The sequence below is a fragment of the Scyliorhinus torazame genome, chromosome 6 (genome assembly GCF_047496885.1).
Source record: "Scyliorhinus torazame isolate Kashiwa2021f chromosome 6, sScyTor2.1, whole genome shotgun sequence".
NCBI classification, from domain to species: Eukaryota; Metazoa; Chordata; class Chondrichthyes; order Carcharhiniformes; family Scyliorhinidae; genus Scyliorhinus; species Scyliorhinus torazame.
The window spans coordinates 76617226-76645029 of NC_092712.1; the positions used below are offsets into that span (position 1 = coordinate 76617226).

At 42.8% G+C, this 27804-nt stretch overlaps 1 protein-coding gene across 3 annotated transcripts in view; it reads left to right on the plus strand.

Moving 5' to 3' along the window:
- Window positions 1-27804, plus strand: part of LOC140424848 (enhancer of polycomb homolog 1-like) — a 328895-nt gene that overhangs the window by 123682 nt on the left and 177409 nt on the right. The window lies entirely within an intron of this gene.

Here is a 27804-nt window from a genome sequence, read left to right on the forward strand (position 1 = left end):
CCTACTCCTGCTCCTAGTTCTTATGTATCTTTTATGTTAAAACAAACTTTAATTTAAGCACCGAATTAACACGTTAACATCAAAGAAAATGGCGTTATAATTATGAGTTAAACAGTTCTTAAACACAAGGGAAAACTTAACTATCTATGCCAGCTACTAACTCCAATTAAGCAACTAAATATAGTTCAAATGCCACTTTAAGATAGCGGAGGTGCTGACGACAGGGAGATTGGAGAAGGGGGTAGTGTCAGTGGTTTACGGGGCTACTTTGGAAGAGGAGAAGGCACCACTGGAAGGGATCAAAGCAAAGTGGGAGGAAGAGTTAGGAGAGGGTATGGAGGAGGGGTTCTGGTGTGAGGTGCTCCGGAGAGTGAATACCTCCACCTCGTGCATGAGGTTGGTGCTGATACAGGTGAAGGCGGTATATAGAGCACAGCTCAAGGGTGAGAATGAGCTGTCTCCTTGAGGGAGTAGAAGATGTGTGTGAATGTTGCCCGGTGGGGGTGCAAACCACATTCACATGTATTGCACCTGTCCAAAGCAGGAGGATTACCAAAAGTTTTTTTTTTTTTTTAAGGGTAATCTCTAAAGTAGTGCACTTGAAACTGGACCTGGCCCTCGGGCGGCCATATTCGGGGTGTTGGACCAGCCGGGGTTGGAAACGGGTGCAGAGGCAGATGTTGGAGCCTTTGCCTCGTTGATCGCCTGAAGGTGGATCCTGTTGGGATGGAGATCAACCTCTCCACCCTGTGTCTTCGCGTGGCAGGGGGACCTGCTGGAATTCTTAACTCTTGAGAAGGTTAACTCTTGAACTGAGGGGAAGGATGGAGGGGTTCTACAATTCATGGGCGTTATTCATTATGCACTTTCAAGAATTGGACATTAGGGGGGTTGGTGGGAGGTGGACTGTGTGTTAATGCTGACTATGGGTGATCTCTGATTCCTTTCTGTTATTTGTTTATGTTAACATGTGGGCTGCTGTTTGGTGGAAGGATGGGATAGTTGTTGACATGGGGATTGACATTGTATTCGTTACTGCTTATTGTTGGTGGGTGTAAATTTGGGAGAAAATGTGAAAAACGAGGAGAATAAAAATATTTAAAATAAATAAATAAAGCTAGTAAACAGATTACTTAGTTGTGTAAAGACTTTTGGGGAGAGAGAGAGAGATCATTTTCAGGAGTGGAACCTGTTCTTCTCCACCTAGCAGCATCTGGCAAAACTCATTCTGCCGTTTACACAAATCCTGTCGTAAAACTACAGGCAGACCTGGCTCCTCCGATTAATTAAATCATGTATCCAACTGCTTAGCTAGGTCTAAATATTTGTTAGAAGTGGTATTCTAATCCACACCTCCAGAGGAGGCTGTGACCTGAACGCCTTAGACCGCTCGGCCATCCTGACCTTGCTAGGTCTAAATATAACCCCTCATAAATTATCTACTCTGGGGAATCTCAAACAATCATAACACAATTCCATTAGACCACAAGTGAATGCATCGTGACCTCCTGTTTTATGACTCTTGTACAGCTTTAGTAGACAGTCTGGATACCTTAACCTAAGTTCTTTTAATATTTACTGCAACATATAAAATATATAACTCTTTCTACATTCATCACCTGGTGCTATCTGGCATATTTTTCTCTATGCTGCTAATCCATGCTTTCAGCAACTCAAATGAGGGTTTCTGCCTGGGTGCCAGATCTTGTGGCAAGCTGTTCAGCAGAGCACAACTGCACCAAAACCAAATTACTAATGTTGTAGTTCATGATTTGGCCGTTTGCTGATGACTCCATAATGGCAATCCTGTTTGAGTTCAGTTGCAGCAGCTTGTAGATCAGTATACCTGGGTTTGCAAGGAGTTTTAATGTACAGACCAGCGTTAGCATTGAGAACATTGATCAGGTGGTTGCAAGGCAGCTTCAAATCCCACCAATCTGTCCCTTGATGCCAAAATTTGTACTAGAATTGCGAAGGCCACAGTTGTCATCTCAACATTTCGGCGTCAAATCTGATCCAAGAGGAAACAGCAAAATACAAAGCTCCCCATGTACCAGGCATACATTCTCAGCACCCTCCTTTTACTGTAGCAACCTATGCAAGCCAAGAGAAACCACTGAACAGCTTCCACCTCTGCTGCCTCTCATTTTGGGCACATCTTGGCAGGGCTGTGTGCCAATGTACAAGTACACCAGCATGTAAAATCCCCAGCATGTTTGCCCTCTTGAGCTTGCGGCGGTGACTCCAAAAGCAGAGTCATGTGAACCAAATAGATTTCTGCCGTGATTCCAAAGGCATGCTTTGTGGTGAACCTGCTATCAACGGGAGAACAACAGTTGAGAGAATGTCTGCAAGCGAGACCTCAAGTTGACCGACATCAGAGATGCGTGGGATTGGGAAGGAAGTCGTTGCTGTGTGTCAGGAGATGCGTGGGATTGGGAAGGAAGTCGTTGCTGCGTGTCTGGAGACAAACTGTCAAGGGCGTGGCAAAAGCAGAGGATGCAAGAAATGACCATGTGGCGGAAAAGAGAGCCCATCAGAAGGAAAAAGATCAGTCATTGCAAGTTGACCATTATACAGTGTTCAGAAGTGGCATACACCTTGGGTGCAGTCCAACTCCCACTCAGACAAATGTCATCAGTGTATGTGTATAATATTTAATATATAGTATATATAAATGTACAATGGGTGCTAAATAATTCATCCGTTAATTCCTGTTAGATCACTGTCCTTTCTAACATTCTTTTCAGTTCTTAATATAGCCAGGAAGTAAAACCGTTCCTGCAACCTATGGTATTGTAATGGTTGAATAATCTAGAATTTCATAAATTTGGTATTACATTCATGGTACAGAAATACTTTAGGAAGGCAAATTCACAAAATCATATGTTGATTTTTGAGGAGAAAGTGGTACACTTGTAGGTGAATGCACTATTTGGCTTTCTAGGTAGAATTGCAATATTAAAAGTTGGTCTAAAATTATAATTTTTTTGGAAAACCATTTGAATTCTTAAGAATGGAAATGACAAAATATTGTTTTACTTGTCTCTCTAATTAAACTATAATGCTAACTTATTGTCCAACTTTAGTACACTGAATACCATAGTGGATTTTGAAGCTACTGCCAAATGGTTAGCTCTTTGGTTAGCTCCCATTCTATTTAACTAATCATCTTGCTCAGTTGGCATAGGTCCAAAGGTGGTGTGTGTGGGGGTGCAGGAACATAGAATTCTTAGTGTAGAAGAAGGCCATTCAGCCCATCGAGTCTGCACCAACTCTCCAAAACAGCACTCCTAGGTCCACTTTCGATCCCTGTAATCCCACGCATTGATCAATCCACCTACCTGCACATCTGTGGACTGTGGGAGGAAACCCATGCAGACACGGGGAGAATGTGCAGACTCTGCACAGTCACCCAAGGACAGAATCAAAACCGGGTCCTTGGTGCTGTGAGGCAGTAATGTTACTATATCTGATCCAGAGAACTAAAGACTTTTAACCTAATGCCAGTAATACACAAAAATAATGCGCCTGTGACCATGTAGTATAATAGAAAATAAGGCAACCCCCTGCATGAATTTAGAAGGCAAGATCCCGGTTGCCAAAGTTCTATTTCTTTGAGGATGTCAAGTAGGTGCTGAAACTTCCTAGGGTATAGATGTCTAATTAACAAGGTGAATGGAAGTGAGAATAGAATGTGGAACTGAATAAGTAGGTAGAGTGCTTATGGAAAAGTTTAATGTCAGGTAGGCAAAAGAAGATTCTGCAAGCATCAATACTTGGCCCTTATTGTTTCTACCTTTTGATAAATGATCTGGATGTGAAACTCATTTGGTAGATGGTATTATTGCAAAATTTACTCTCGAGGCAATTACTTGAACCTTGCTGTGAAGCAACTGTCCTACCCTACCATCTTGGGGTGATAAAGGAAGTGCCAGCGGAGATGGTGGATCCATTGGTTATAATATTTCAAAATTCCGTAGACACGGGAAAGGTTCCAGTGGATTGGAAAAATGCTAATGTAACGCCCTTATTCAAAAAAGGAGAGAGGCAGAATGTAGGAAATTACAGACCAGTTAGTTTAACATCTGTTATTGGGAAATTGTTAGAATCCATTATTAAATAAGTAATATCAGGTCATTTAGAAAGTCAAAACGCAATCCATCAGAGTCAACATGGTTTTATGAAGGTAAATCATGTTCGACTAATTTGCTAGAGATCTTCGAAGATATAACAAGTCAAGTGGATAGTGGGGATCCTGTAAATGTATTATATCTGGACTTCCACTAAGGTGTTTGATAAGGTGCTGCACAGAAGGTTAATTAGCAAGGTTAGATCACATGGGATATGCGGTAATTTATTAGGTTGGATAGAAGACCGGCTGATGGACAGAAGACTGAGAATCGGGATAAATGGGTCTTTTCTGATGGCAAGATGTAACTAGTGGGGTGCCAAAGTTCGGTCCTTGGGACCCCAACTATTTACATTCTATATGAATGACTTGGATATAGAGATAGAAGGTTCTGTAGCCAAATTTGCAGATGACATTCTTGGGACAGTGAGGAAATAAGAACTTTACAAACGGATATAGATAGCTTAGGTGAATGGGCCAAAATGTGGCAGTGGCAGAAGGAGTTTAACGTAGAAGTGTGAGGTCATGCATTTTGGTTGGAAAAATGGGACGGCAACTTATTATCTAAATGGGGAAGAGACTTCAGGGTGCCCCGGTGCAGAGGGATCCGGATGTCCGCGTGCATGAGTAGCAGAAAACTAGCATGCAGGTACAGCAGGCAATAAAGAAAGCAAATGGAATGTTGGCATCAATAGCTAAAGAAATATAAAGGTAAGGAAGTGTTGTTGCGACTGTACAAGACATTGTGCTGCCTTCCTGAGCATGTTCATGCTCTGACGTCACTCTCACTTCCCACAGTGGTGTTTCACCCTGTCCTGCCAGCAGACCACTTGTGCCTGGTGCCTCACCGTATGCTGATCTTGCCATTAATGGGTCGCCCTTGATTGTGAGCCATCTTCAGCAAGAGCGAGGGAAAAGTGGCAGTGAGTATTGAGCAATATGTTTGGCTAATGCGGCTATCAGATTTGAATACTGACTTTCCAAGACGTGGGCTGTTGATATGCGACTTGCAGCAGTACTATAAATGTGTGAGAACGTGAGATAAAGCATATGCATGTTAGTTATGAGGCTTGTTTGCAATTATTGGTAAATGAATGGTGGTGTTGCTGAAACCATTTAACTTGTTGCAGCGCTGAGACCAGGTCCTCCGGTTTGACACGGGGGCACAGTGCTTAGCACTGCTGCCTCACAGCGCCAGGGCCCTGGGTTTGATTCCGGCCTTGGGTGACTGTGTAGTTTGCACGTTCTCCTGTGTTTGCATGGGTTTCCTGTGGGTGCTCCGGTTTCCTCCCACAGTCCAAAGATATGCAGATTAGGTGGATTGGCCATGATCGATGTGTGGGGTTATGAGGATAGGGCGGGGGTGGGCCAAATGGCCTCCTGCACTCTGGGGAGTCTGTGGATACCTGGCATTGACCGTTGACTATCTGCTCCCACTGTCCTTTGAGCATCTGAGTCAACTACAGTCACTCCCAAGTTTCATTTGTTACTATTTCCAAGGCCAGATTCACCTGTTGCATGACTGAGCACCAGATTCAGTCCCCATGGATCTCGTATTAAAAGTACAGGAAGTTACGATTTTGGGTTCCATATTGAATTACAGTTCAGTTTGTGCTGGATGCACAGAAAATATTCATTCAAACGAGCAGGTAGCAGAAAGTTGACGTGCAGCCTGAATTTCAATCAATGGGCTTGAATGATACCTGTGCTGCTTTTGGGATGTGATAGCGCGGGTTTTGAATTTAGCCCCAAGAGGATGTAATCTAAAATAGTTAACTTGAATTGATTTTTCATTTTCAAAAATTGCTGCATATTCTGTATTATTTGTATTAAGTAATCTAAAGTGATTTTTTTAAAGAGAACATTTCAGATTTATGCCAGATTTTTTTGAAAGGCTTAGTAGAAAAATTAGTAACTTAAAATTAGTACTTGTGTGGTTTTTATACATTGGCATGGCGATGAAATGCATGGGGTAGTTAGAAAGGAACGTGCTACTTTTATGAAACTGTTTTTAAAAAAACACAATTAAAATTTGAGGATATATAGCCAGAACAATGAAGTGCATATCTAAAAAATGTGCTACTGCTTTACAATCCACTATCAAATCTGCATTTCTGGTCACTTTACAATTAAAAAGGATGTGTGTGGGTGGGTGACCTCTCATGATGAGTCATGAGAATTTAAGTCAAAATATTAAAAAAAGAATGATTTGAGGAAAGATGCAGTATATATACACAAGTAACTCAGATGAAGGTAGAGGGCATTGTGCATCGATAGTTGTCGATGGGTGAACGCTTTGCAAAAGGAGTGCCCCCCTGGATTTAAGTGGCCGTGCAAAACTATGCCAGGTGGAGACTAATATGGGGGAAATGTGAGGTCATGGACTTTGGATCTGGGCAAAAGATCAAAATGTTTTCTTAGTGCTAAGAGACCTGGAACTTTGGAAGAGCAGAGGGATTTATATGTCTACCCAAAAACAACCACACCTCCATTAAGCTACTGCAATACTGACTTTTATCTCGAGGAAGTTGCTTAAAGGAGAAGGGGCAATACTTGGCAGTTGTACAAAGCCTTGATCAGTTATGGGCATTGAAACTCTAGGAAAAATATATTGGCTCTGGGAGGTTTACTAAGCAGATTCACCGGCGTAATACCAGGGCTTAAGGGATTTAATTATGAGGGAAGCACTTTGGCTATGACTTTGGATGTGTAATTATTTGTGCTGTAAACATACAGACTTATTTCTGTGCAACTACAAAGAACAAACCGCTATTTGTTAAATGTGCTGGGCTGGTTTCTCCATTTTATGTCGGGCTATCAACATTCAGGTATAACTGACCCTGTGTTTTAAATATTGAATCACACCCAGTGGTGGTTCTGTTTTTAAAATGCTACAATAGCTGAAATGTACAAAATCCATAATGCAGTAAATTCTGAAAGTAAGGCAGAGAAAGTGGACAGTGTCTCAAATGGGCAATTGTAAAATTTGTTGTTCATTTCTAACATGAAAGGATTTTACCAAAATTATATTCTACCTTCAAGTGCCTTAAAAATCTCTGTGCCGCCTAGCACCGCTGCCTCAGCGTCAGGGGCATGGGGTCAATTCCAACCTCTAGGACTGTCTGTGTGGAGTTTGCATATTCTCCCCATGTCTGTGAGGGTTTCTTCTGGGTGCTCCGATTTTCTCCCACAGTCCAAAGATGTGCAGGTTAGGTAGATTAGCCATTCTAAATTGCCCCTTATAATATTAACAATAATTTTTATTTTCACAAGTAGCTTACATTAACGCTGCAATGAAGTTACTGTGAAAAGCCCCTAGTCACCATATTCCGGCGCCTGTTCGTGTACACTGAGAATTCAGAATGTCCAAATGACTTAACAGCATGTCTTTCGGGACTTGTGGGAGGAAACCAGAGCACCCGGAGAAAACCCACGCAGACCCGGGGAGAACGTGCAGACTCCGTACAGACAGTAACCCAAGCCGGGAATCGAACCTGGGACCCTGGCGCTGTGAAGCCACCCTGTTAACCACTGCTACCATTTAGGGTGGGGGATTGGGCCTAGGTAGGATGCTCTTTCGGAGGGTTGGTGATGATTCGATGGGCTGAATGGCCTCCTGCACTGTAGGGATTTAATGATTCTATTAAAGTTGTGTGGTAGTCTACATACTATTCCCAATCAACCTGATGGTGGCTATTCATGGGACCACCTGCAGACCCAATACATGTGCAAACGGCTGCGTGATCGCACCAATCCTCCTCTTCTCCATTTCCTTCTGGCTGGCTGGTGTGCATGCTCAGTGGCCAGCTGGCACGTGTGCTCTTGCCTCAGGCTGCAAGACGTTAGTTGCATGCTAGGCCTTGTGTATTGGGATTATGGGGTTAGGTATGGGTTAACAATTTCAATAAGATACCTGGCCTTAAAAATTTACTGTAAGGCTGGAGATTAATCATGCAGTGAGACATCGTCAAGTGATTTTTTTTTTCTGGTAAAACAAAATTGAGCGTGGTCAGGGGTAATTTGATTCTGTTATGTTTCAAAACATGCCTTTTTAATTAAAGCAAAGAAAAATATGCAAAACATGTTACCTGGTCTTCCCTGCAGAAAATTCATTGAACAGGCAATCGATTTAGAGGCTTGAGGGTTTTTTTTATGTGAAAGCGACATCGTAATATGTTTTATCATCACTGTGTATGGCTCAATGAAAATTACTCTGCAGCATGCGCCTTCAATCACTCCAGATGTTGGATTCATTCTTCCACCAGACTGGTAGCCGCCATTGTAAATGTAGAAACAAATCATATTGGAAAGAAGTTAAAAGATACTTTTGGGTTTAAATAAGATTTCATAGAATCAAAGAGCAGTGCAGCACAAGAAACTGCTGTCCAGTCCTTCGTGGCTGCATTGGTGTTTTCACATGTGCTGTACTTTACATTAATGCCAAAATTTACATTGTTAGAAATGTGAATTTATTTAATTGCTTTTTTGTTCTAGTATTGGCATATTCATGATCCAATGTGAAATAATGTTCATGTTCCTCAACTAGGTTTCCCAGTGGATTTGTGTATGACCATTAACCAATATGACTTTCATTGTTCATAGTTAAGCTTGGAAATTAATTTTTATTGTGGATTTTCAATTTTCATGTGAATAGTATTATTGGTGGTCCTGCATGTACAGTAGCGATAGTTATACTGGCACATGAGCACTACAATACTTTAATAAACCTATATTTTTTTGTAGCTGATTTTAAAAGAACTAAACTGATCACAGATGATTTTTCCCTTCTCACCCATACCTGTGGACACGATCTGATACCTCTAGTGTTGGCCAGTTTTTGGAATTGTGCTGTAGCTACAAATATAATATGCTGCAACATGTATATGTCCAAGGTGAATAGACGGAGTGGAATATACTCCATATGCTTATAAATATACTTGCCAGTCAGTTGCACATGGGGAGATGAGCAAGTGTAGCGTGTAGTTTACAGGTAGGTCGTTGGGACGGGGGCGGGCTCTAGTGGTGCAGCTAAAGACACTGGCTTAGGGATACAAGTACTATTTGAAAATATTGTATTCTGTACTTTCTGTGTAATACTTGACAAATGTTATACCAGTTTGGGAAGCTGTGAAGTAGTTTGTTGCAACATCGGTGTTCACACCGAGAAGTCGCTAAACTGAGGTACTATAGCAGCACTACTGGTGGGATTGTGTAATTGCAATCACTTATATAAGTGATTTCCATTACAAATCATTGAATAGTCTCCTGTATGTATCATTCTTTCAGCAGTCATGCCTGTAGCAGCCCATTGGAAGTTATTCAGTTAGTCCCACTGTGTGCTATTTCTCCATAACCCTGCACATGTTCTCTCTTCCAAGTATTTTTTCAGTCCTGTTTAAAAATAATATATATATATATATTGAATCTGATATTAAACCCTTTTTAAGGCTGTGCATCCCAGATCATCGTAACTCCTAGTTTTTGCCCCTCGAATTGCCATTCGTCATTTTTACCAATTATATTAAATCTGTCTCCTCTCTATCGACCCTCCTGCCATGAGAAACCATTGTCCCTTATCGGAACCTTGATCTTGACCTCTTTTTCTCTCTCTCCCCTCTCCTTCTGTAGACAGTTGAATACAGAAGTAAGATTTTATTTAATGCATTTCAGATTTCAAGCAATTGGATACAAATGAATGATGTTTTGTACTTGTAACAAAAAGTCTGAAATTATAAAAATCACTTGGTTTCGAACAGGCTACGATCCATTATATTAAATTTAGCTGGACACTTTTTTTTGTTATTACAGTATTTTTTGGGTGTTCATCTGCCTGTGAACTGGTTGCTGCATTATGTAGTTTTCAAACTGAAGTCCCAGTTCCTTAGGCTGCACGAAGATTCAAGATAAAGTGCTTGCAGTAGCTCCAAGCAGAGTTGGCATCGGGCATTTTCCTAGTTTGAACATGCAACTTAAATACAGCTTTCTTTTATTGTAGCGGTCACTTTTTATAAATGTGCGTATCTATTGCGTATGGGGAAATGTTCTACTTTCACTATGTGCCCTAATGCAAGGAAGGGTGCTGAAAAAATTGTGATAATGCGAGTAAGAAAAAATGATCATCAGTGAGTAGCATAATTACTAACAGCTGGAATCAACCAGCAAATGCCACACAACGAGCCACTAAACCACAAACTTATTTCAGCAATTACACAATTTGTATGTTGGGAATCTGAAATAAAACCAGAAAATGCTGGGAATACTTGGATCAGGCAGCATCCATGAAAGGAGAAAATATTTTATGACCTGTTTATGCTCTGACCTTTTTTCTGTTCTGTGATGCTGCCTGGCCTGCTGAGTATTTCTATCATTTTCTGTTGCAGCAATTACCTTGATATCACTCTAATTGTACCATCTAAAATAACATTTTCAGCAAAATCCATTGATATTGCCTACAAACCAGCCTAGGGGCTGGTTTAGCACACTGAACTAAATAACTAGCTTTTAAAGCAGACCAAGGCAACATGGTTCAATTCCCGTGCCAGCCTCCCTGAACAGGCGCCGGAATGTAGCGACTCGGATCTTTTCACAGTAACTTCATTGAAGCCTACTTTTGACAATAAGCGATTTTCATTTCATTTCAATAGAACTATTACATTTTGGAAACCCTTAAACCAGTATGCCCTCCACAAACTTGTCTTGATTCAATGGACTTGAAACCTGGCATGTGTTTCATTCCTAGAACTATCCTTGTGCACAATTGTTTCCCTGAATGGACTAGAGCTGCCAGAATGAACGAAAATAAAAATATTATGTACTGCTTTTCATAACCTCGGGGCAGCACAAACTATGGCAGGCAACGTGGACACAGTATGACCCCACAAAGAGGTAATGGGCGGAGAATCTATTCTTTGGTAATGTTGGTTGAGAACTTTGTTGTCCTCAAATAATGCCATGAGATCTTTCATGTCCATTTGAAAGGAAATACCGGACTCTGTTTAACATGTTATCGGAAAGTCGCACATCCAATAGTGTAGCATTCCCTCAGTGTTGTACTGGAGTGACTGCTGAGATTTTGTATTTGAATCTCAAGTGGGATTTGTACCCACAACGTTTTGACTTTGCGCTAAGATGCAACCAGTGAGCCACAGCTGACACCTAATAGAAGCGTTTGCAAACATGTGAATTCCCACATGTGGTTTCTCTTTGGAAATGATTTATATTTGGAAATTGTTTTGAATTCTTCTTTGCTTCCTTCTTTCCCTCTCCAAGGCCACTCCCCCAACCGAAAACAACTACTTGTACCAGCTGAGATTATGATAGTAAACCTTGACCAAAGTACCAGCACTTGCTATGCCACAGAACTGCTTTTCACTATAGTGAATGTGTCCGTCCGTGATTCAGTTGGTAGTGCTCTTGCCCCTGAATCATAAAGTTGTAAGTTCAAATCCTGTGCCAGGACATGAACGCAAAAGGGAGTGCTGCACTCAAGGTGCCATTTTTCAGATATGTTGAGTTGAGGCTCTACCGGTGGCTCTGTAGATTTAATTCAAAGACTTGCAGGAGTCCTGGTCAGTATTTGGCTCTCAAATCAACATTGCACAAAATAAATTATGTGGTCATTGAATTGCAGTTTGTGGAAGTTTGCTGTATGAAAATTGGTTGCTACCTTTTTGACATTTATGTTGCATTATGGTGACTGTGAAAGGTGTCTTCTGATTCTGCAACCTGGCTCAATGGCATTTTGTGGCTGTATTTTGGGATACTTGGCTTCTATGCTTGTAGTGCAACAATTTCTTTCATAGTAAGGTTGGTCATAGAATTTACAGTGCCGAAGGAGGCCATTTGGCCCATTGAGTCTGCACTGGCTCTTAGAAAGAGAACCCTACATAAGCCCACGCCTCTACCTATCCCAGTAACCCCAGCTAACCTTTTTGGGTCACTTGAGGGCAATTTGTCATGGCCAATCCACCTAACCTGCACATCTTGGGACTGTGGGAGGAAACCAGATCACCTGGAGGAAACCCGTGCAGACTCCGCACAGTGACCTAAGCCGAGTAATCAAACCTGGGACCCTGGAGTTGTGAAGTAACTGTGCTACTGTACTGCCAATTGCTGGTCATTGTTTCACTTTGCCGTTCCTAGTTAGAATTGTGCTTTTTAAAATTTTGACTGAGCAGGCAAAGTGCTCCCAAACTTCCTGTAAGTTTCACTGTGAAACTGACTTGCAAAATATGCTTAGTCGTGTCCAGAATGCCTGACTTTATATTGACCTGCAACAAATGGCTGAGCAACTTGAGCTGCTTTGGTAAATAGAGTGCTGCTATTCCTGTATTATGTCCAAATTAAGTTTCTGTATTAGATGGATGTGAAATGGATTTAGTTTTTTATTGTGGGTGATGGGGTGTTTATGTGTGCGCTCAAAACAGTGCTACTAGGACTCTGCCTTTAGTGCCGTTTGTTGGACTAGTTAAAGTGAATCTTCCTGGATGTTTAATTAATCTGCTGAGTTTACTTACCGTTTGCTGACTGCTAGGTGGGACCAATAACTTGGGAGCTGGCAACAAAATAGATCATGTGAGACACAGGGTGAATTTAATACCTACCCCCTATGGCCAGTTTAGAAACAGCGCATTTAATTGAGCAGAGGGTGGGATCCGTACCACCCTGCCCCATCCTGATTTAAGCACCTGGTGGAAAGAGCTGCAAACTGCTTTCCCATCCCATCGCTAATTAATGCCCACTAAAGGGGCCCCTTTCCGCTGCCATTGCCTTGCCATTTGGGGTTATGGCAGACACACCCATGCAGGGTTTCTTTTGTGGACTCCCCACCACCATCGCTCGCCTATGGCATTACATCTGGCGATGATATTGGACTCTGGGCAGGTGTCATACCGGACCATTCGACCGGTGGCTCTTGGTAGCCGCCACTTCTTCAGGAGGTCTGATGTTAGTCTTCCAAATGTCTGGATGGCACTTAGTTCGGTGTGCCTTCCTGAAAAGAGGTGATGCAGGGCTCCTCAGCTCGTGATCTAGCAGGCGAGATGCCCATCATCTCCATTAAATCCAGTCCCCTGTAACAAAACCCACATCCCTCTGTGGGACGAGAAGAGCCTGCTGGAACAATATCTGCAGTGTATCAAGCTTTTTTATTTGTTTAATACTCCCTAACATTTTGAGATGTTAAAGTCTCTTATGATCCAAATTTTTGCAATGGTTTCCATTTTGGAAGCAAGGACGCAGTAATTGATACCAAAGGAGCTTTATTGTTTTAATTTTGAATGCTAGAACTTAATATTTTCACATGGAAAAAGTTATTCGGCTATTGTTAAGTGAAAACCCTCCAGATCGAAAGCGAAACTCTTAACAGTCTCAAATTAAAAACAAAATGATGAAAGCATTCAGTTCAAGCTGCATCTGAAGAGAGCGGTATTTGTGTTTCAGGTCAATGACCTTTCATCGGACCTGGTTACCGTGTAAATGGTAACTGTTCTCTCTACAAATACTGTCTGACATGCTGAATGTTTCCAGTATTTTCTGTTTTTATTTTGAGATCTGGGTGTCTTGTGGGAGTGCAATAGGCTAACCAGTCTCAACACTGAGCAGGTCAGACAGTATATGTGGAGAGAGATAGAGCTATCTTTTCAGGTCGATCATCTTTCAGTTGAGTTAAAACATTAACCCTGTACATAGATAATGCCTGATCTGAGTTCTCCAATGCGATTTCTATTATCACTTCAGATTTCCAGCATCTGTAATAATTTGCTTTTATAGAAGTCTGGTGGTAGCTGTTGTTTCTATTAGTACTATGATGTGTAGCTGGAAGGGGGATTTTTCTGAATTTCTTTGGGCAAACAGAAGAAACTATACCCATGTGTTTGTTTTTTCAACTTGCTCATTTTTAATACCTGGAGGTCCCTGCAGCGGCATGGAGTTTTTGGTGATTTTTGTGTTTAGGCTGCCTTTTGAGTGATGGAACAGTGTACAAAGCTAAAGGCTCCTCAAATAATTTTGTAGAAAACCACATCAATAAAAATACAGCTTGCTGCTGTAGCTCTCTGTAGTAAAACAGTAACTTGTAAATGATTGTGTGCTATGCTTCTGTTATGAATTGGTTATGCAAATACTATTTTAGATTTCCTAACGTGATATATTTAAACCTATTTTTCCAGGCTTTTGTATTCTGATTTGATACTTACAATTTGTATCATTTAAATTGGAAAATTGTGCAACCTAAATTGTATTGCTCTATTTTTATAATGTGGTAGTATTTGCAAATAGTATAATGCATCAAAACTTGGTCTAAAATAAGAGCATGCTGGGTGTTGAACCAAATCCGAGGAACTAATGGGTGCATTATATGAGTAAAGCATGTTGATAGTTAAATTCTCATATTGCACATTAGTTTGGGGTGCAGGGGGGGGGGGGGTGGCGATGTACCTTAATTTCATAAGCTCTTTCAGGTTATTGTTATAGAGATCTAAATATTGCTTTGAGGTTTTCATCAAGATTTAAGCAGGTGGGTGATTTGAATTAGACAGCTTAGGAAAATGTTTCAAAAACTTGATCACTGATTTAATATTTGTCACAGACAAAAGTTATAAGATGTTGGTTTGGTTGGAATAACAAGTTATTTGTTTAAGGGGTCTTTCATTATTATAGGGGGAGTATTTGCTAGAGTGGCTGGGGAAGGCTTAAACTAAAATGGCAGGGGGGTGGGCACCTATTCAAGGAGTCAGAGGAGAAGGAATTGAGGATAAAACAAAAGATAAAGGGGGATGTGAAAAGTGGTGGGCAAAGAAACCAAGGGTCAGATTCAAACAGGGCCACAGTGAAAAGTAGTGGGAATGGGACAAATAATGTTAAAGTGCAAACCTAAAGGCTTTGTGCCTTAGCTTGCAGAGCATTTGCAATAAAGTGGATGAATTAATCGTGCCGCAAATAGATATAACGGATATGATCTAGTTGGGATTATGGAGACATGGGTGCAGGGTGACCAGGAATGGTCACTAAATATCCAGAGGTATTCTGTATTTGGGAAAGACAGATAAAAAGGAAAAGGAGGTGGCATTGCATTGTTGGTTAAAGAGGAAATGAACAGAATAGTGAGGGAGGATATTATCGATCTGGGTACAGCTGAGAAACACCAAGGGGCAAAAATCATTAGGGATTGAATATAAACCCTGCAAACTGTTGTGGTGATTGTGGGAATTGCATTAAACCGGAAATTCATTTGCATATAGATGGGACAAGTCACTAGGTCGTAGAGGAGGAATTCCTGATGTGTATATGGGGATGGTTTTCTGGATCAATATATTGAGGAGCCAACTAGAGAAGAGACCATCCTAGACTGAGAGATAAATTATTGGCCATCTAGTTGTCCGAGACCCCTTGGGGATGAGCGACCAGAGCATGATAGAATTCTTCATCAAGGTGGAGAGTGTCATATGTGATTCTGAGACACGACGACGTGAGGCGCGAGTTGACTGAAAGATTGGGCAACACCACTGAAAGGGATGATGGTGGATAGTAAATGGCAAACAGTCAAGGAGCGCATGGGTGAACTGCAACAATGGTTTATTCCTGTCTGGCGAAGTAAAACTGGAAAGGTGGCCGAACCATGTCTTACAAGGGAAATTTATTTATTAGATCCAAGGAAGAGCAAACAAATTGGCCAAGAAACACAGCAGACCTGAAGATTGCAAGCAGTTTAGAATTCAGCAAAGGAGGACCATGATGGACTGATTAAGATGGGGGGGGGGGGGAGAGAAATAAAGTAAAAGGATAAGCTTGCAGGAAACATGACTGACTCAAAGTTTCAATAGGTATGTGACGAGGAAAGGATTGATGAAGACAAATGTAGGCCCCTTACAGACCGAAACAGGGGATTTTATAACGGGGGGCTAAAAAATGACTGACCAACTAAATCCATGGGCAGCACGGTTAGCACAGCGCCAGGGTCCCAGGTATGAATCCCGGCTGGGTCACTGTTTGTGCGAAGTCTGCATGTTTTCCCCGTGTCTGCGTGGGTTTCCTCCCACTAGTCCCAAAAGACGTGCTATTAGGTAATTTGGACATTCTGAATTTTTTCCCTATGTGTACCCAAACAGGCGCTGGAATGTGTCAACTAGGGGCTTTTCACAGTAACTTCATAAATATTGGTCCTTTGGAAGATGAGAAGGGGGATTTAATAATAGGAGACTGGGAAATGGCTGAGGAGCTGAACCGTTTTTTGGGGGGCAGTCTTCACAGTGGAGGACACAAATAACATGCCAGTGACTGATGGAAATAAGGATATGATAGGTGAGGACCTTGAGATGATTGTAATCACTAAGGAGGCAGTATTGGGCAAGCTAATGGGGCTAAAGGTAGACAAGTCTCCTGGCCCTGATGGGATGCATCCCAGAGTGTTAAAAGAGATGGCTAGGGAAATTGTAAACGCACTAGTGATAATTTATCAAAATTCACTAGACTCTGGGGTGGTCCCAGAGGATTGGAAAGTAGCAAACGTGACACCACTGTTTAAAAAAGGAGGTCGGCAGAAAGCGAGTAATTATAGGCCGGTAAGCTTAACTTCGGTTGTAGGGAACGTGCTGGAATCTATCATTAAGGAGGAAATAGCGGGGCACCTGGAGGGAAATTGCCCCATTGGGCAGACGCAGCATGGGTTCATAAAGGGTAGGTCGTGTCTGACTAATTTGGTAGAATTTTTTGAGGACGTTACCAGTGCAGTAGATAACGGGGAGACAATGGATGTGGTATATCTGGATTTCCAGAAAGCTTTTGACAAGGTGCCACACAAAAGGTTGCTGCATAAACTAAAGATGCATGGCATTGAGGGTAAAGTGGTAGCATGGTAGAGGATTGGTTAACTAACAGAAAGCAGAGAGTGGGGATAAATGGGTGTTTCTCTGGTTGGCAACCTGTAACTAGTGGGGTCCCTCAAGGATCCGTGTTGGGCCCGCAGTTGTTCACAATTTACATAGACGATTTGGAGCTGGGGACCAAGTGCAATGTGTCAAAGTTTGCAGATGACACTAAGATGCGTGGTAAAGCAAAAAGTGCAGAGGATACCGGAAGTCTGCAGAAAGATTTGGATAGGTTAGGTGAATGGGCTAGGGTCTGGCAGATGGAATTCAATGTTGCCAAGTGTGAGGCTATCCATTTTGGGAGGAATAACAGCAGAATGGATTATTATTTAAACGGTAAGATGTTAAAACATGCTGCTGTGCAGAGGGACCTGGGTGTGCTGGTGCACGAGTCGCAAAAAGTTGGTGTGCAGGTGCAACAGGTGATTAAGAAGGCTAATCGAGTTTTGTCTTTCATTGCTAGAGGGATGGAGTTCAAGACTAGTGAGGTTATGCTGCAATTGTATAGGGTGTTGGTAAGGCCGCATCTGGAGTATTGTGTTCAGTTTTGGTCTCTTTTCCCGGGAAAGGACATATTGGCACTGGAGGGAGTGCAGAGGAGAATCACTAGGTTGATCCCAGAGTTGAGGGGATTAGATTATGATGAGAGGTTGAGTAGACTGGGACTGTACTCATTGGAGTTTAGAAGGATGCAGGGGGATCTTATTGAGACATATAAAATTATGAAGGGAATAGATGGGATAGATGCGGGCAGGTTGTTTCCACTGGTCGGGGAAAGCAGAACTAGGGGGCATAGCCTCAAAATAAGGAGAAGTAGATTTAGGACTGAGTTTAGGAGGAACTTCTTCACCCAAAGGGTTGTGAATCTCTGGAATTCCTTGCCCAGTGAAGCAGTTGAGGCTCCTTCTTTAAACGTTTTTAAGAAAAAGATAGATGCCTTTCTAAAGAATAAAGGGATTCGGGGATATGGTGTACGGGCTGGAGAGTGGAGCTGAGTCCACAAAGATCAGCCATGATCTCATTAAATGGCGGAGCAGGCTCGAGGGGCCAGATGGCCTACTCCTGTTCCTAGTTCTTATGTTCATTGCTATGTAAGCCTACTTGTGACAATAAAGATTATTATTATACATACTTTGGTTCTGTCTTCATAAATGAGGACCCAAATAAGAAAGCAGAAATGTTGGAGAACACAGCGTTTAGTGAGAGGGAGAAACTGAAGGAGATCAATATTAGAGAAATGGTGTTGGGGAAATTGATGGGATTGAAGCCAAAAATCCCCAGGGCTGGTAATCTACATCCCAGAGTACTTGAGGAAGGGGCCTGAGAAATAGAGGATGCGTTGCTGGTCATCTTCCAAGATTCTGGGGTAGTTCCTACAGATTGGAGAGTAGCTAATGTAACCTTACGACTTAACAAGAGCGGTAGAGAGTAAACGGGGAATTATAGACCAGTAAGTTTGGCTTCGGTTGTGGGGAAAATTCTGTAATCCATTATCAAAGATTCTACAGCAGGGCACTTGGAAAACAGTGGCAGGATCGGACAGAGTCAGCAGTGATTTATGAAAGGGGAATTATGCTGGAAAAATCTGGAATTCTTTTGAGGATGTAACTGGTAGAGTTGACGAGGGAGGTGGCGGCAGGGGAAGCAGTGGATGTCACATTTGGACTTTCAGAAGGCTTTCGACAAAGTCCCACGTATGAGATTAGTGTGTAAAATTAAAGCACGTGGGATTAGAGGTAGTGTATTGAGATGCATAGAAAACTGGTTGGCAGACAGGAAACAAAGAGTAGGAATAAATGGATATTTTTCCAAATGGCAGGCAGTGACTGATGGGGTACCGCAGGGATCGATGCTGGGAATATCTAGATATCCAAATTTGCAGATGACAAAGCTGGCTAGGGAGGGTAAGCTGAGGTGAATGCAGAGATCAGTCATTGTGATTTGGATAAGTTGAGAGAGTGGGCAAATGAATGGCAGTTGCAGTATAATTGGGATAAATGCAAGGCTATCCACTTTGGTAGCAAAATCAGGAAGGCAGATTATGATCTGAATGCCAGATATTGAAAGAGGGGAATGTCCAACGAGACCTGGGTGTCCTCTAATGCTAGTCGTTGAAGGTAAGCGTGCAAGTGAGCAGACAGTAGAGGAGGACGATGGGATGTTGAGGATTCGCATGCAGGAGCAGGGATGTCTTGCTGCAATTATACAGGGCCTTGGTGAGGTCACACCTGTGTGCAGTTTTTGTCTCCTTGTCTGAGGAAGAATGTCCTTGCTCTAGAAGGAGTGCAGAGAAGGTTTACCAGCCTGATTCCTGGGATGGCCGGAGGAGAGATTGAGTTCGTTGGGTTGGAATTCAGAATTGCGAGGGGGATCTCATAGAAACTTATAAAATTCCAACAGGACTAGACTGGATAAATGCAAGAAGGATGTTGCCGCTGGTGGGGGGTCACATACTGCGGATATAGGGTACTCTGTTCAAGACAGAGATGAGCAATTTCTTCACCCAAAGACTGGTTCAGTTGGCAGTTAGGAAGCCAAATGCAATGTTAGCATTCATATCGAGAGGGTTAGATTACAGAGCAGGGATATACTGCTGAGGGTGTATAGGGCTCTGGTAAGACCCTATTTGGAATATTGTGAGCAGTTTTGGGCCGCATATCTAAGGAAGGATGTGCTGACCTTGGGAGTGGGTCCAGAGGAGGTTCACAAGAATGATCCCCGAATGAAGGACTTGTCATATGAGGAGCGGTTGAGAACTCTGTGTCTGTACTCGATGGAGTTTAGAAGGATGAGAGGGGATCACCGGATACTGAGAGGCCTAGATAGAGTAAATGTGGAGAGGATGTTTCCACTAGTAGGAAAAACTAGAATTTGTGGGCACAGCCTCAGACTGAAGGGACGATCTTTTAAAACCGAGATGCGGAGAAATTTCTTCAGCCAGAGGGTGAGTCTGTGGAATGCATTGCCGCAGAAGGCTGTGGAGGCCAAGTCACTTGAGTGTTTTTAAGATAGAGATAGATGGGTTCTTGATTAATAAGAAGATTAGGGGTTACGGGCAGAAGGCAGGAGAATGGGGATGAGAAATGTATCGGCCATGATTGAATGGCAGAGCAGACTCGATAGGTCAAATGACCTAATTCTGCTCCTATATTTTCTGGTATTATGATCAGCTTGTGGAGTTTGTTACCACAAAGTAGTTGAGGCCAAAACCTTGTTTTCAAGAAGCAGTTAGATATAGCAATTGGGCTGAAGGGGGAATCAAAGGACATGGGGTGGGGTGGAGTGGGAAGGCGGGGTACAGGTTACAGAATTGGATGATCAGCCATGATGATGAACAGCAGACAGGCTCAAAGGGCCGGATGGCCTCTTCCTGCTTCTTTGTTTCTATGTTAACTGTTGGCTCAATGTCTAAAGTATTTCACCTTTGTGGGCTAATTGTTTTCAGTGTTACAATTGTTATCCAGCTAGTTATTGCTCAGTTGGATATTTATCTGCTGTTTGAGTGTTCTTGAATTTGTGATTTGTACTTGAGTATGTTTTCAGGTATTGGTTGTTGAACACTAGGCTGGGCCTCATCCTCCCAATTGTGCATGACCACCACCTGTCAGGATAAAGTTTAGATATGACTCTGTGATTAGCCCGGCATTGCTCAGAGATGGGGCTAAGTACTGTGTTCAGGTGAACTGAGCTGAAAGGAGAGGGTATATTTGAACCTGGAGGGAGATCTGTACTTTTGCCCTCATTGTAAGTTATGAATTTTGTCCATATTTATGTGTATATGTTGATTTGTGTTATATTAAGAAATCAGGACAAATTTCCTGTCAACATTTTACTTGATACATTCTGTATCCCCATTTAGTTGACCAGATGTGCATGGTGATGTAAGAATTTTAGCATATCAATGTGTATCCAGTATCTAATTGAAGCTAATTGTTATGCCCCACATTTGCTCTCACTCCGAAATAGTAATGGGTAAAATCTTTGTCCTCGGACAGTAAAATTTTAATAATCAGGCCAATTTTAATCTGGTCTTTCTGCATACTCTTTTGAATTTAATTTCAAGGGAAGAGTTGTAATTTTTTTTTGTTTAACGGGTATAGAAGCTCATGAACTAGTTTGGTTGTTCTCTTTAAATCACTGTCTTGTCTGAGCAATAATAAGCAGGAAGCAAGCATTCTATGCACCTTTCATCCCTGCTCCCCAAGTTCTTAGTCGGTTATGCCAATAATGAAAGGACTCCGATGTAGATGTTGCAATTATCTCCAAGTATTTTGGCTCATGGCATTGATGAATGCACAGTGGGAAATTAAACCTTTATTGCTAGCGTATGTCAGCCATCTCTTGGGATTTTCACATCTTTATTTAGTAAATGATGTGCTATAACTTCTGTCCTCATTTAACACATCTATTGAATTGACTAAAGCTAATTTGGAATCTTCACAAATCAAATGGTGTGTAAGTTTCATGTTTAAGTTCTACGTGGTTACTGAATAATTTTTGAAAATGTGTGCCCAAGCATATTTTGTTTTCATTTCAAGCTAGTTCTTTCACCAATGACTAATAAATACGGCTGGGAGTGGGGAATGAGTGTGGTGTTGTGTCGCTGTAGTAAGGTTGACAGTTGAAACTTAAGGTTATTAAAAATGTTAATGCTTCCAAAAAGTTCTAAAAGCACTTGATCATCCCCATAAGAGTTATGGGAGTGTGCCCGAAGTGTGTACGTATAGATCGGAGTTGAGCTATGAATGCTTGGGTTAACTTGTGATCCTTAACATCAGCAATAGTACATATCCCCATGTTCCAGTAAATTAACTACATGAATTTCTAACCTATTCAAACAATTGGGAAGTCCAAGAAAATGTAAGAATTTTCATCTGGTAAACGTACGTGACAATTTCAGTTTCAGTTTATGTTAGCCAGCTGCAAGAAGTGCATTTATCTGGGTTGGCTGCGCTCACATAAAAGTTGTTTACTTTGGGCACTTTTCCAAAGCATGCACAAACTAGGACATCTAATTCTGTTGCAAATTCTGCAGAACCTTGCATCAAAATTCTAATACGGCAATCTTCCAATAGACTTTTGCCTTGTGTGCGCAGTTTGGAAGTAGCTGTCAGCATTTGGGAAGTTGAACTTTAGGACGAAGCTAGATCAGTTTAGGGTTAACTGTTCTTTTCTAGTCATCAGCTGATGCATGTTGTCACCATTAAATATTGATAGCAGATAGTATTCTGGTGCATGACCTGATTTTTAAAAACTTATTTTATTACAAACTTGTATCAAAGCAGCTTACAGCAAGTAAACACCCCGGGAAACATACTTCCCAACAATCAACCTTACAGTCTGTGCAGATTTCCGCCCACAGCCCCCTGTGACGAATAGCTCCTCAAACAAGGTCGCAAACATCCCCCACCTTTTCTCAAACTCCCCTGCTGAGCCCCATAACTTATACTTTATCTTCTCTAATCGCAGGAAGTCGTACAGGTCACCCAACCATGCTGCTACCCCTGGTGGCGATGCCGACCGCCACTCCAGCAAAATTCGTCGCCGTGCAATCAGAGAGGGGAAGGCCACGACATCAGCCTTCCTCCATTCCATGAGCTCCGGCTTCTCCGAAACCCCAAATATTGCCACCATAGGGTCCGGGCCCACCTCCTCCACTATCCTGGCTAAGTCTGCGAACACTCCCGTGCAGAATCTTCCCAATTTTTCGCAACCCCAAAACGTGGGCTCGTGATTCGCTGGCCCCGCCCACACCTCTCACTCATCTGCTACCCCCTGAAAGAACCCATTCATTCTCGCCTGAGTCATATGCACCCTGTGCACCACCTTAAACTGTATCAGGTTCATCCTTGCACAAGAGGAGGTCCTATTTACCCTTCGCAGTGCCTCACTTCATACTCCCCAGTTGATCTCCATTCCCAACTCTGCTTCCCATTTCTCCTTGATCTTCACCACCCATCACCGCCCTGCTCCCCCAGCTACTTGAATATATCCCCAATTTTTCCCTCCCCTTCCACATCCAGAAGCAGCAGTCACTCCAGCAGGGTGTATCCAGGCAACCTAGGGAACCCCCTCCAGACCTTCCGTGCAAAGTCCCTAACCTGCAGATACTTGAACTCCCTACCCATCGGCAGCTCTTCCCTCTCCCGTAGCTCCTCCAGACTGGCGAACCCTTCCTTCAAATACAAATCCCACACCTTGACCAGCCCCACCTCCCTCCACCACCTACATACACTATCCATCCCCTCCGGCTCAAACCCATGATTCTCGCACCGTCCTAAAATGCCTCCTCAGCTGATTCCATATCTTCACCGTGGACTGCACCACTAGGCTCTCTGTAACCTAGTTGGAGCCATTGGCAATGCTGCCATCACCATTGCCCTCAAACTGACCCCTTACAAGATTCCTCCTCTATCCTAACCCACTCTACCCTTCTCCTTCCCACCACCTTAAACTGTATCAGGCTCATCCTTGCACAAGAGGAGGTCCCATTTACCCTTCGCAGTGGATACTATTGCATACCCTGGACTATTTGGCTCTGGATTTTTATACAATATGGTGACATTCTGAGGAAATTAATCCATAAAATGTTTGAAATCACTAGAATAAATATAGCATTAATAATGCAAATTTATGTATTTGTTTTGATTGGGATGATGCGCAAGTCCTCAAACCATTGTCCCAAAGCTTAAGTAATGTCACCCTAAACAATATTGGGACACAACCATTTTCTGTTATACATGTTATTTGTGAAAAAAGTATAACAGAAAATGGTCGTGTCCCAATATTCAGTGAAATACAAGTGGCTAAGTGTGACTGTGCCCCTTAGCCACTTGTGTTACCTCTAAACATAATTGATCTAGTGCCCTTGCTTGTCAGAAACATGCTCATAAGCTCAGCTGCCTGTATCATGTCACTCTCGCCTATCTCTGCTATCTTTGTCTTAATATTCTTGAACTGCCTCATCTGTGCCATCTGTGTCACCTATTCTAGATGTATATCCCTCTTCAGCCCAACAAAATAATTTTCTTTTGCACATTTGCTCATACTTCAGGCCATTGAATGTAGTGTTACAAAGGGATCTGTGGCCTTGTGCATGAATCACAAAGTTAGTATGTAGGTACACCGAATAGTCGGGAAGGCAAACTGAATGTTGACCTTCATTGCAAGGGGGTTGGAGTATAAAAGTAGGGAAGTCCTTGCTACATCTGCACAGGGTATTGGTGCGACAAAACAATAATAACCTTTATTATAGTCACAAGTAGGCTTACATTAATACTGCAATGCATTACTGTGAAAATCCCCTAGCTGCCACATTCTGGCGCCAGTTCGGGTAAACCGAGGGAGAATTCAGAATGTCCAATTCACCTAACAAGCACCTCTTTCGGGACTTGTGGGAGGAAACCGGAGCACCCAGAGGAAACCAACATAGACGCTCTGCACAGGCAATGACCCAAGCGGAAATCCAAGTGCTAACTACTGTGCTGCCATGCTGTGCCACCTAGGATACTGTGTATAGTTTTGGTCCCCTTGCATGAGTAATAATGTGGAGATGCCAGCGTTGGACTGGGGTGGGCACAGTAAGAAGTCTTACAACATCAGGTTAAAGTCCAAACAGGTTTGTTTGGCGTCACTAGCTTTCGGAGTGCAGCTCCTTCATCGGGTGAGTCAATACAATGTTAGCATTCTCTTCAGGTTAACGTGTAGGATCAGTCAGCAATTCGGAAGGCAAATGCAATGTTAGCATTCATGTCAAGAGGGCTAGAATACAAGAGCAAGGATTTACTTCTGAGGCTGTATAAGGCTCTGGTCAGACCCCATTTGGAGTATTATGAGCAGTTTTGGGCCCTGTATCTAAGGAAGGATATTGGCCTTGGAAAGGGTCCAGAGGAGGTTCACAAGAATGATCCCTGGAATGAAGAACTTGTCGTATGGGGAACGTTTGAGGACTCTGCGTCTGTACTCGTTGGAGTTTAGAAGGATGAGAGGGGATCTTATTGAAACTTACAAGATACTGCGAGACCTGGATAGAGTGGACGTGGAGAGGATGTTTCCACTTGTAGGAAAAACTAGAACCAGAGGACACCATCTCAGACTAAAGGGACGATCCTTTAAAACAGAGATGAGGAGGACTTTCTTCAGCCAGAGGGTGGTGAATCTGTGGAACTCTTTTTACCGCAGGTGGTGAAGGCCAATTCACTGAGTGTCTTTAAGACCGAGATAGATAGGTTCTTGATTAATAAGGGGATCAGGGGTTATGGGGAGAAGGCAGGAGAATGGGGACGAGAAAATATCAGCCATGATTGAATGGCGGAGCAAACTCGATGGGCCAAGTGGCCTAATTCTGCTCCTATGTCTTGTGGTCTTATGGACTCCAAACAAACCTGTTGGACTTGGTTATTGTAAGATTTCCTACTATGAGGAGTAATATGATTGGATTTGTTTTATTCTCACCTTTTCAGTGTACCCCAGTACACGTATTTTCTGCATGCAGTCCAGACAGATCATTCCATACATGAAAAAAATATGAGCATACATAAAGTGCAGTACTGCGCAGAGAAGATGTTTGAAGAGAACAGATCAGTCCATGTGAGGGGCATTCAGAATCTGTTAGGCCACTTCTAAGTCGAGTCCCGGTGGAGTCGCCAGTAAATGTTGCTCGTTACTGTTGTTTCTTAATTTGGCTCTGTTTAATTACGTTTGCTCAAGAGCCGCCAGGTATCTTTCGATACCGCCACAAGGTTCAAAACCGAATACTGATCAAAGACTCGATACACCAGTTAGTAAGTTCAAAATCAAAATCAATGCTCATTTATTTACACACACAGTCAAATATACTCGTGCATAAACTCTACAGACTAAACTATCACTACTGCTAAAAGCCTATGCTTAGCTTCGGGCGCCCACTCAGTCAGACGAACAATGGCCGTTGCTCGGTTCTGAGGCTGCTGGGTTGAGCTGTTACAGGATAGCAACTAGGAGCATTTATCTCGTAGCGTGCGCTGACTTGGAACTTACTTGGTCTGGGGCAGCTTTGGCAGGTCTCTCCTCGCTGAGAGCCACAGCCAAGAGAGCGATTCTCTCTTGGGGAATCCTTTTTATACCCAAAAGGGGCTTCGGGCACTTTTGGGCGGGCCTTGAACTTGGCCCCAATTAATTGGACCGTTTCCCAATCGTTCTTATCGATTTTCCTCCAATAGAAGGGTGGGTTTCCTGGTTGCTGGGCGTGTCCTAGATGGCCGTTGGTCTGCCTTGTTTTAGTCTCCTCTGGCGTCGCGGCGGGTGTCTGTCTCAGCATTGTTTACCTAAATGTTGCCTTTTTGTTCCCGGGGATGGCTCATTAGTATGTAGATGGTTCTGCAGTCTCGGTCTTGTCTGGGAGCTATAGCTCCAATCAACAGACAAACCTTGCACCTGCTTGCTTTCTCGGTATTGTCCATTTTTCCCTGCATTCTTTGCAAAGTGTCCATTTTGTAATCGGGACGTGGCCATCCCAGGTGGCTGCACTTTGTAACCTCCAGACCTGAATATTCCATTGCTTCCCTTCCTCCATATCTGTGGCTTCATCTCTGCCGGCACTATTGACTGTCTTTGGCTCCCCATTCCCATGCAGTTTTCACAGTTCAAATTTCCCTTGTGTGCAAATTCCTTTGTGCTTCTGCCTTCCTCTGTTTTTCAAACTTCATTTCCCGGGATCCACGTTTGCCAACTGGCTGACCTTCGGGGCCCACGACACGTACGATTACCCAGTCTATCCTGAATCAAGCCAGTGTTTGTAACACTAGGGGGGGAAAGAAAATCATCTAATATTCCCGTTCTTCCTCATGGCGCCATGGACCCTGTTCGATCCTGCCACCTGGTCACTCCTGGCCACTGTCCATTTGGAGTTTGCACATTCTCTCCATGTCTGCGTGGGTCTCATCCCCACAACCCAAAAAGATGTGCAGGATAGGTGAATTGGCCACGCTAAATTGCCCCTTAATTCATAGAATCATGGAATTTACAGTGCAGAAGGAGGCCATTCAGCCCATCGAGAATGCACCGGCCCTCCGAGATAATTCTACTTTAAGCCTAGACCTCCTCCTATCCCAGTAACCCCACCTAACCTTTTTGGACACTTGAGGGCAATTTAGCATGGCTAATCCACCTTACCTGCACAACTTCGGACTGTGGGAGGAAACCAGAGCACCCATGCAGACACTGGGAGAACGTGCAGACTCCACACAGACAGTGACCCAAATTGGAAGAAAAGAATTGGGTTCCTGTTCCTGTTCTTATTACTATCCAGTAGGCATTGAATTTATGTCAGCATTGAGTGAGGACGGGATCAGATCTGTCTGTGTCTTTCTATGATAATTCATTGTCCAGGGTCACACATGAAGAATAGTTAGTCGAGCGATACTGAGGGCTACCAACAATTATGAAACTGCATTCATCGATGGACGTTGCCCTGAGGAAGAAATGGAGGAAAAAGACCGAGGAGAGGAGAATTGTTATGGGCCAGGGTTTCGAGAACCCCAAAGTGTATCATGGAGTTCACCTGACCCACAACTTTTAATAGATTGTGGTATGGGGAGCACAGGCCCACTCCAGGTGTGGTACTGCAGAAATGAACAAGTTTTAAAAAATTTTTTTGTTAAGCAAAACAATGTTGATTCTATGAACTCAAGTTAACCTTTTTAAAACATCCAGTGAACATCTTGGCAACCATTAATTCAAATACAACCCCCAAAGAATACAACACTAAGTAATCCTTTAAACTTTCCTTTTAACACCATAAGACTTAAAACACCTTTTACCAGAAGC